This window comes from Camelus bactrianus, chromosome 9 (assembly GCF_048773025.1).
Source record: "Camelus bactrianus isolate YW-2024 breed Bactrian camel chromosome 9, ASM4877302v1, whole genome shotgun sequence".
NCBI classification, from domain to species: Eukaryota; Metazoa; Chordata; class Mammalia; order Artiodactyla; family Camelidae; genus Camelus; species Camelus bactrianus.
This window is the reverse complement of record NC_133547.1, coordinates 38,304,887-38,316,297: the sequence shown is the minus strand read 5'-3', so window position 1 is coordinate 38,316,297 and position 11,411 is coordinate 38,304,887.

Sequence of the window (11,411 nt, the reverse complement as noted above, 5' to 3'; positions counted from 1 at the left end):
TTTCTTTGGCCAATAGGAGTCACAGTCCACGTGCTGAGTTTGCTTCTGCCATCTTTGCCCCTTGACTGATCACTTAAGTTCTGGTCTCTATTTTAGTGCCCTAACCTGCTATCCAAACCAAACCACTTCTGTGCTATTGACTACATTATTCAGTATTTCTATTACTGCCACACACTCAAACTAGAACGCCCTCACGCAATCACAGGGTCAGATTTTGAGCTCTCTAGTTCTCAGATACTTTTGTCAAACCCATGCCTTTAGCCCACTGCCTCATTTCCCCAAAGACAATTTAAAATGGTATCTAAAAATCCCTTTTCTCCCACTTGGTTCTTTTAAGGATGACCCACAGGGATATGACAGCTGAATGAGGACTCACATTTATATCTCACGTCCTATTAGCAAATTCAAAACAGAGAATCACACCACACGAAAACATGGCTGATTAAAAAAAAAAAAAAACGATACAATCTAACTCATCAAATAGTCCTTTCATGGTGAATTTTCCATCAGCTGAACCTCCTACACACTTTTTGGCTGAGAACATCTGTGGCAGACTGGAAAGTATTTTTTCCCCTGTGTTTGACTTAATGCTTCCTCTAACTATCGCACTTTCTTAGGTCCTGTGATACATTTTAGTACAGTGGTACTGAAGAGATGTCACTTACGCCTGTATCTTGAATAGTGTCAGTCTGAATTGAAAATATGCCAGTTTTTTTACTAACAGAGCTTTTAATTCACTGGCTTATGGTGTCAATAATGCCACTCATTGATGGGTTAAGAACCACAGCTGAATGTCTTCTCCTATTTAAGCATACAGCTCCTTTAGAACAAAACAGTTATTTTTCAAAGTAAATGCAACGTTCAGAAGCTGCACGAAAGCAGTCAATTTAAGTTTGCCTTTCAATGTATAACTATCTACCGTCTATCAACTCTAGTTACATTAATTATCTGATCGAAAATTCCAGTATTTTTCATGTTCTGTGTTTATATCACACTGTTCATAAGAGTTAGTTTTAGCAGAAGAATGAGGATTGTACCTATTTTGTCTCATAGAGTTTTAAGCACACTTGCACTTAAATAATTTAACATTGCTGTTCATCTGTCTCACTTACTGTGTGTATTGCCCATACAGGGGCTGACGTACGAGAACTTATCCCCCTCACGATGTAAAACCAATCACTGTACTTTCAGGCCAGTACTCATTGAGAAGCAGTAAGGATTTCTTTCACTTGTCTGGTCTTTTTCAGTAACTTGTTGACCTCCACTTGATGCTCTGAGTAATAGACACACACCAGGGGTTGCAAGGGCAGAAGGCAAGATCTAAGCAGTGCCAGGCCTCAGCAGGAAAAGGTGAGACGAGAGAAGGTCATTTTATAATTTATCAAAATAGGAATACTTGGACCACAGGTTTTATAAAGAATTGAACACTGCCCTTTTAAAAAATAAAAAGATGAAATCCACATTTTATTCAGACTGAAATAAACAAAGCAAATTTTGTTTGATTTTCACCAAAATATGAACACTATTCTATCACTTGCCTGTCGATAAACTACAGATTTTTTTGGCATTCTCTTGGCTCGCTATGTCAAAGTGAGGCACGGCAAAACGTGGCCTAAACATAGACAGAAGAGTGTCAGTGTCCAGGGACCTTGTTTCTGATTCCATGATGACTATCAAGCAAATATCAAATACATACCTTCCACGAAGCTTGCAAAACCGTTTGCATGTAGGCTCAACAAAGGACTGGGTGGAGTAGCAGCGTTCAGATTTGGATTCATCTCTGCTGGGTACTTGGTGAATGCTCAATAAATACTTAGCGAATGCATTCAGTGACCTAGAAACAGGTTGTATCTCTTTCCCTGTTTGATCATAGATACTTCCAGCCACTCATGCTGAAACACATTTACTAGAATCTCTGGGCCCCTAAACTTCATCATCCCCAAAAGTTTGCTTCTGTTGTGGGAAAGCTAAGAACTCCCTCCTTTCAACTTTTTATGGTCAAACAATTCAAACTACTGTTTACTGAAGGAAACAGCAAAAGCGCTCTTCCATTTCTTCGTCGGCTGTGTTCCATTCACCGTAAAGAAGAACCAGACTACGTGGAAGGCGTGTGTGCTTTTGCGGGCGGTGGCGGTCCAGCCTTGTACCACACAGACTGTTCTGTTCTCTCCAGCTCTGTTCGCCTCTCTGCACATGGGTTTACACAGTCCTGGATCTGCACAGTGGTCGGGGTGCTAAGACTTGTGTCTCACAGGCAGTTCCAAAGTTATCTTTTACGAGCGCACTCATGATAGCAGGTGCACCACGAATACCCTGGGGTTGGGAGGGAGGGAAAACAGAAAGGGAACTTACGCAAGATCAGAAAAATAGAGTTGCAAGGATTTTTTTTTTCCCCTGGAGTTTTTGAAGGCCACGTGTGATAAATAAAGCACCGAACGCCCAACCCCCTAAGTTGAGCATATGCTGGGAAGAAACACCTAATTCATGTGTGATGGTTAAACATCCATCCAGGGAGTCTCATTAGCAAACACATTAATTAGGATCCTGTTTACTTTTCTACTGTCAACATTTGTTTGTTTGCGCTAACCTATTCTACCTTCATTAGAGTAAAGGAGCGCCAGTCAGCGCGTGAAACTGTCTCCATTTGATGAGAAATTTAGGACCCACACAGAGTTTCTATTTCTCTACACATCTTCTGATCATTCACTGTTTTAAATATATGAAAAAGGCAAGAACTGCAATACCACTGCAAATTAGAGTGTCTTCTGTGGCCATTCACTCATTCATGTAATTCTGGGTATTAAGGATGCCCAGAACAATAAGACGTGGCTCCTGTTTTCATGTGGCTTACAATCTAATAGAAACCAGAAATGTCAATACATAAAACAGATACGACCCCAGCCTTGCCATCTTGTGGGTACAAATGAGGGCAGGATTATACGAACCCCCTAAATCTCCATGTTCTAAGCCAGTATTCAGCAAGCTACTACTTGAAGATCGGATCCAGCCTGACACCTATTTTTGTAAAGTGTTATTAGAACACGATCACATTCATTTGTTTACACGTCTGGAGCTGTTTTCATGCCACAACGAACCACGGAACTGAATCATCAACAACAGAGAGCGTAGAGGTCACAAAGCCCAGAGTATTTGCTGCAGGGCTCTGTACGGAAAAGTTTGCTGAGCCCTATTCCCATGCCTCCAGGATGTTTGAGGTCTCCCAGGGTGCTTACATGTCAGTTCTGGTCATTGCTCTGAAGAGGTCCTTTTGGGGAACAGGATGTTGGCAGTGCCCTTTGGGGCTGGGCTCAGAAACTGCTGGCTTTCACACACCCTGCAGGAGCCACCACAGCAGGGCTACCCACCCCTGCCGGCCACGGCTGTCACAGCCCCCTCTGCACTGGCTACCATGTTGCTGCCATTGGTGGAGCCATAAATTTGTCAGCCTTTTGGGGGGCTGCCAACCCCAACAGAACAGACCGTGACGGTCTCTCCGGGATAAGCCTAATCAAGTCACTTGCGTTGACTTCAGTGAAGATTCTCAGATGGCTCCAACTGCCTGCACCCTGGGAAGCGAGAAGAATGATGCTGTGTGTGCCCCGTTTGTCCCTACAGACCCACCCACCACTCTTCTCCCCTTTCTTTTTGCCTTGGGTAATCCTTCATGCATCATGTAGGCTCCTCTGCCCTCTTGATCCCTATTGAGTTTGGCCAATGGGCAGCACTGGCAGAGACTCGAGGGCAGAGAAGAATTGGAATTCCCCCCAGGACCCCGTCCTGCTGGTTGGTTCCTCTATGGAAGCCCACACCTCTCCCAAAGCTGCCTTGGGGTGGTAGCTGCTTCCCCAAATCCAGATACTCACCATTCCCTTAACTCAGATCACATCTTTGAACACGGTCCCTTAATTAAATTCTCCTCAACTGCCCCCTGTTGAGTCTGCCATCTGTTTTCTGTTGGAACCCTGACTATGCCCAGAGCCATTTCCCCAAGGCATCCCCAAATCAGGAGGATGACTGGGCTTTGGGACTCCAAACCCCTCCCCTGCCTCCTAGGCTGTGGCACTGACTCCAAAGCCATTTTCCTCTCATGGACCCTCTGTCCTTTCTTGGAATTTGATTTGGGGTGTGATCCATCCCAAGGCAGCATTCTAATGAAATGGAGACTAAAACAGGCACCTGGGGGTGGGGATGGACAAGGATGGAGGGCGTTGCCTTGCTCCACTCCCCCGTTGCATCTGTGCCCCGAACACTCCTCGCTGAGTGAGTGGGGGACAGTGCCTCTGAGCACCACTTGTGAACAGCATCTCAGCTCCAGCTCAGCCAGGAGCAAATAAGGTCAGGGAAGAGTCACCTATCCTTCCCCCCAGGTACACTTGAAGCCCAGGGCTGCTCAGCTGAAACGCCGTGTTTCCAAGGAAGTGCATCTGAGCACGATGGGGCTGGGAGCCTGTCTTGTCTTTAATCCCAACGTATGTATATAGCTTAGAGGTACCTTCCGGGTACAGGTTTCGGAGAATGGAAACAAGCTGCGATTACATTACGGCATTTGCAAGGCCATGGAACAGGAGCAGAAGCAGAAGACAGGAGAGGAAACTCGACTGAGGAGCCAGTCTGTCAGCAAGACAAGACTTGGCAAAACCTATAAACACCTACCCATCGGGCTCTTAACTGCTCTCACTGGGGAACTTCAATTCCGCCTGATTTCCCAGCCTGGCCCCCGGCCGTGCCGCCGGAGGTCTCGGTCAGCAGGCGCCTCTCCGGCTCACCATTCCAACTGATTTAATTTAGAGAATTTCTCACTCTTCACATGGCAGCAGAGGTCATGTGGCTTAGCGAGCCTGTTGTTCAGGAAACAGCTTCTTACCGCTGTGGTTCTGTAACATTGGCTGAAATTTCCCTTTTTGTGCTATTTTTTTTCCCTCTTGGCCCTGAGATTATAAAGTTCTACCACATAGTTTTATGGCCACATCTTGAAAAATACATCTTTTTCCTTAAGGCTTTATCGCCAAAGGGGATGGGAATGTGTATATGCACTTATATAAGCACATTTCTGCCTTCAGAGAACAATTCCCCATCTCGCAGAGACAGGAGTAAGTCAGGGATGGAATGTCAGCTAGAGACTGTGAGTTGGTGTCATCTGTAGGCAGCTGTACCAAGAAGAAGGAGGTCTTGATAAAAGGAAGGAAAGGCTTGGAAAGCAAAGGAACCCAGGTGTCATTGCTTATGACTTTGTTTTACTTAGAATGTTGTACTCTGCCTATAATTGGGAAATTAAGGTAGTGTTAGAAATCTTTCCACAGTCATTCCTTTGCTTCTGTTTTTCCTGATTGAAGAGCACCTCCCTGATGGAATATGCAGTGATACATTCAACTCCTGTAACATCAGTGTGAGGTAGATATTATTATTAAACCACTTCGCAGTGAAGAAACTGAGGCACAGTAAGGTTAAGATCGCATAGCTTACTTAAAAAAAAAAAGATCGCATAGCTTACAAGTGGAGAAACTGGGCTTCAGACCCAGCCAATCAGACCTCATAGCCCACACTACCAACCTTTCTGCGAGTCAAGGAAAGACGCTGGAATCTGGGTGGGTACCGGAAGGCTGAGACAGTGAGGAGGCTCCTATCATGTCTAACCCTCTGCCCGTTTCTATGGGTTTAGCCCTTCAGTGACTCAGGTGTGCTTTGTGCAATCCTGGAGGGCTGGCTTTCTGCCTCCCTGGGGCTGCTGAAGAAATGCGGAATTGGGAGTTGCTGGACGAAGGTGGTGAGCCCTGGCCTGGCCTGGGCATTGCAGGTCTGGGTAGTGGAAAGAACACCAAGCCTGGAGTCCAAGACCAAGCTCCTGGTGTTAAGCCACAAAGTGAACTGTGATGCAGATGGGAGGAGATCAGGCACGTGAACGCACCTAGCACAAGGCCAGGGGCATAGCAGGTCCTCAGTCAGAGTTCACCTGTTCATTGTCTCGCTCAGAGAGGGAATGTCTGAGGGGCAGGGGGCAGCCTTCTGCTTACTCCCAGGGGACCTCCTATCTCATGTGCATTCAAATGATTGTTAGAACATTCAACCATGGCCCAAAAGGATGCATCCGTTCCCTCATTACAGCAATGCTGGTGTCTTACCCCCGGTGACAGAGGGAGTCAGGACGCAGGGGAAGCTCCTCTTGTACTTGATATGCTCTGTGAAGTATTATTTCCTCTTACTGGTTTCATGTAATGTGCTGATAATTTCATCGCACAAGTTGGCATATCCAACCAATGTAATTACCTTTGGAAACTGTTCTAAGAGGCTATTACTAAAGAAATCAAACGTTTCTCCTCTTTGTGTAAAGTGGGGATAATCGTTTCCTTTAATGTGTGTATCCTGCTTGGAAAGCCTGGGCTGAAAGAAGTTTTACAAACACAAAGCAGCATTCCCCGTCGCACTTTGTATTTGCTTAGCACCTATCACGAGAGCCACTCTGGCACAAAGTAACGCAGAAAGCACAGTCTTGGGACCAAACGATCGTGCCACCTGACCGAGCGTTAACTGACACTTAATGTCGCATGTAAATGAAGGGCTTTTGTCACAAACTCAAGCATTCACTTCCTTAAAAGTTGTACATACATAAAGCACAGGATAAAGACAGCACAATTTCTTATCTGTCTCCCTGCAGTTTGGGGAGAGGTACCAGCACAGGGTGGCCAGCCCCATCACCAGTCCGTGCCAGGAGAGGGGCTGTGCTGACGAAGGTGACAGGATTTAGTCGCACTTTTCTCTGGAGCCATCGGTCAGTGGAGGAGCACCTTCCCCTTCCTTCCAAACCCGCAGAGAAGCCATGGAGGAGACGCTGGAGGGACGCTGTGCATGAGGCACTACGCCTGATACATTTTTGGTATCAGTGAAGTATTTGCAAAATGCAATCGGGGCTTCCATCTCACTGGCTAATGTTTACATGTGGTGAGTCACAAAAGCATCTAGCGTATTTCTAGTCTACTGAACATGAGTTCAGCAAACACCTTTCAAGTACCTATTAGTTCCAGACACCTGTTAGGTCCTGGGAATAAGGAGACAAAACAGCTCTTCTAAAAGAAAGAAAACAGACAAAACCAAAAGCACCCCAAGTTTAGCGCAGGGATGGCATATCATTTTTCATTTCTTGGACCAAGATACTTTCAGACTGTTAGAGGTTACACGGAACACAGATCAGACAGGTCCCAAGGCCTCGCCTGGCTTCTGCAGGCAAGAGCACTGCGATCCACGTCTTCCAGGAACGTTCGTCAATTTCTTCATTAATTCCACAAATATTTGTTTAGTGCCCTCTACAAAGCCAGACGCTGTCCTGGATGCTCGGAACATGGCAGTAAACACAGCCGATATTTTAGTGGAAGGAGACAGACAATAAACAAAGGAACAGTATCATGCCGGTGGTGATAAGTGGTCGGAAGTCAAATAGAGCAGAATGGAGAAACAGTAGGAATAGAAGGTGACTGGTGAGGAAGAGGAGACATTTGAGCCAAGTCCTGAATGGAGTAGGAAGAACATCTAGGAAAGAAGATTCCAGGAAGAGGAAGCAGCAAGTAGAGCGGTTGGAGGCGGAGTGTGCTTGAGGGGAGGGCAGAGTGCGCCTGAAGCGGGGCCAGTGAGCGGCGCTGTGGTGGGAAATGAGGGCGGAGAGGTAGCTGAGGGCTATCCACGTGGGGCCTGAGCAATCCCTTTGGACTTTGATCTACGGGTGGAGGAGGCACCACTGGTGGGTTTGAGCAGAGGAGGAACATGACCATATTTCCTTATTTAAAGAGTCACTGCTGAGGGGAGATTTGAAGAGGGGTGAGGCTGGAAGAAAGGAAGGCAGTCAGGACACTGCTGCAGCAGACAAGGCCAGACAGGGCTGAAGGCGGAGCTGGAAGGGCTTGCTGACACGAGAGTTTGGTCTTTTAGACATGTTGGTTGAGCACCTCTATTAGACATCCAGGTAAATGTCCCACAGGCCATTAGACCCAGGAGGCTGGATTCCAGGGGAAGGCTGAGATGGCAGTGGCAGAGGAGGACGCCAGACTGTGCCTTTGACAGCCCTGGCCGGTGCTGATCACTACTGGCATTTGTCTCCGATTACTCGCCCTGGAAATGTTGTGGGCGGTGGCCTCGGACAGTCTGGCTCACTGAGAATTCCATGTCTACATTCTCCCGGCCACCACGCCCTCTGCTCACAAGCACTGCTCTTCCACACAGCATGTGGGGCTGCCCTTGGGGCAGGAGTTACATACCCTTTGGTGGAGGAGTTTCTGTTTGGAATCCAGACTTACAACAGACTCCCCATTTGAGAAGTGCTCATTAAGCACCTTTTGTCCAATATCTGATGTGAGCTTTGCCAGGCTTGCAGATCGAATGGCGATCAGGGTCTAGTTGGAAGCCAGGGGACTAAACAGCCACACAGCACAGCCAGAAACAGGTGCTGGTAGAGATCCCAAGCTACGCTGTGTGTGGGGGTGGAGCAAAGGAGAACGCGCCACCCTGTCTGGGTCAGAGAGGAAACGCGGTCCCCAATTCTTTGACATTTCTCTCAATGAAGGGCAAAGCCTGTGTCCCCTCCTCCTGAGTCTGGGCTAGCTTGTGACCGCTGAGTGGTAGAATGTGACAAAAGTAACACTATATGTGTTCTGAAGCTCAGTCTTTTTTTTTTTTTTTTTGTAAAAAAACTTTTTTTTATTGAGTTATAGTCATTTTACAACGTTGTGTCAAATTCCAGTGTAGAGCACAGTTTTTCAGTTATACATGAACATACATACATTCATTGTCACATTCTCTTTCGCTGTGAGCACCACAAGTTCCTGTATATATTTCCCTGTGCTACACAGTACAACCTTGTTTGTCTGTTCTACATTTTGAAATCCCAGTCTTGAAAGGCATGTGGCTTCCACATTGTTTGCTAGAATACCAAGCTGTACATAAGACACCTGACCACCTTATGGCTGTCATGCCAGAGGCGCCGTGTTGTAGGTGCTCTGGTGGATGAGCCCAGCCGAACTCAGCCCTCGGCCACTGCCAAAACATGCCGGACCAGCTGACAGTCCTCCATCACTTGAGTCCCTCTCAACTGCGATGCCAGACATTGTGGAGGAGGGACAAGCTGCCCTCGCCAGTCTTGTTTTATTCCAGTAAGTTTTGGGGTGGTCTGAGACACAGCAAACAACTGCACTGGGACATCAAATAGAAGGCAGCTCCACGGGGTCTTACGGGATGAGCTCACTAGACAGACACAACGGAGAAGCACATTTCAGGTGGAAGGGGAGACAGACACAAAGGCACATGGGACATCAGGGTCTGGTGTCTCCAGGGAAGTGCCACCACCAGGACTAAGATGGAGCACAGGCTGGCAAGAAGATGCGGCCGAAGCAGTCAGATAGTAGGGAGTCGTATATGCCTTGCAAAGACCTCGTCAAGCCTGATTCCACTCGGGCTAATCTAAACTCGCCACTGTTCCACAATGATTTGTTCGTGCCGTGATGACTTCTTAGTGAGGCTGTTACGTAATGCTGGGGATGCTATCTATAACACAGAAACTAAAGCAGCTCTTTGTTTCCTATGTCATTGACCACAGGCTTTGAATTTTGCCAGTTTAACATTTTAATCATGAGCTTATTAACTGTCTTGCCCTCAGGTGTCCATTATCTTGTTCCCTGGAAAGGGTCCAGGTGTCTGCCTTCCAGAATGCTATCGCTTCCAGGGGACAGAATGGCCTGGGCTTGGGGGGCTCCTGGAGGAAGAGCTAATTCTCTGTGCCCTCAGAACACCTCCATCATATTTTTTAAAAAAATTATCATCTTCTACTTTTCATGGGAACAAAAGCCCTTCTTCCCTTCCTGGAAAGGAGACTCCGCATTCTGTATTCTTGTTGAGGCAATTTTAAAGGTACCTCGCTCTGTGCTGCAGGATATTGCAGTGCGTCTCCATAACACATTTAAAGTCTCACTCCTTAAAACTGTCACGTCTGGAGAGCCCTAGATAAGTCAGCAAGGACACAGACGTGATCACTCTCTCCTGCCCCTGGTATTACAGGCAGCTATCAATTCCAGCTCATTTAGGCTGATCCAGTCCCAGCATCAAAAGCCATTTCCATATTATTACACCAAACTGGAAATTATAAAGGCTGTGTATTCCTCTGCAAAGCCTCCAATTTAGGCTGATCACTTAGCCCTGGGTTATTAGTGACACGCATCATTATTCTCAAGGTATGTTCTATCTGAGAATTTTGTCCTCAAACCCTTTGGAGCATCTTGCTGGGCTGCTCAGGCTCTCTTGTAGGCAAGCTGCACTGTTCACGTTAATGCGCTCTTAACATAGGCTTTAAAATTAATTTTTGATCATTGATTCCCTGCATTAACAACCCTCTGAGCCCGTGTAGTGGGTAGAGAAACATCACAGAGTGAGGCCACACGGTGAGTTAGCGGGCAAGCCGGAGTCAGAAGGAGCGGGGCTTTAATTCAGCGTGATCTCCCAGGGCAGAGCGTCTGTGTGGAAGCTGCACAGCTACAAGCTGACAAGAGAAACGAGAATCTCATTTCCTTTTTTTTTTTCCTGTTAGCCTGGATGTAGCTTGCTTTGGTCAAATAATTCAATTTAGGAAAAACTAAATATTCAAGTTGAGGAATGATACAGGCAACCAGTTCAATTGTTTTGATTGCTTTACTGAATCAAGAAAGTAAACAAAAAGGGTTTGACAATTTACCTGGTCCAAAACATTTAACTGCTTGCTCCAGAGAATCTCTAACGTTTTTGTCAACTGTGGGAGCCTATTATTTTATCATTTTGTGGGTGAAATCAGTTGAATAGAGAGACCAGAACTTCTAATAGATAGCTTGAATTGCTCGAGTTGGGGAATCTAGTAAAATAAATGCCTCTGCCTTATTTTATGGCTAAGTTGAAAGCGTGTGGTTTCAAGTCACATTTCCTGAATGTGAACCTCAGATTAGACGGTTTCGTGTACATTACCTCATTTAATTCTCAGCACAGGCCTGCAGGGTGAAAAATCAGGATGTTCATTTTAAAGTTAGGTCACTGGATCTCAAGGGAGGGGAGTTAGGTTAAGCTCCGTGAGTTTCTCAGGAAAATGCAGTGAAGTTTTTAATTAGCTTAAAGCAATGGTTCTCACAGGGTGATGTCTCGGCCAGCAGCCTCAGCCTTACCTGGGAACTTGTACAAATCCAACCCTTGGGCTCTACCTCAGACCTACGGAGCCAGAACTCGAGGGTTGGCTCTAGCCCACTGTCTTCCTAGACCTTTCCAGGTGATTCCGGGGCATGCTCAAGTCTGAGAATGACAGATGTAAGCACAAAGTATGGCAGAGATTGAGGAATACAGATGTTTCTATTTTAAGAAAAACGATCTATATCAAAATCTGAAATTAGAAAAAGTAAACTGGGATACATCAATGA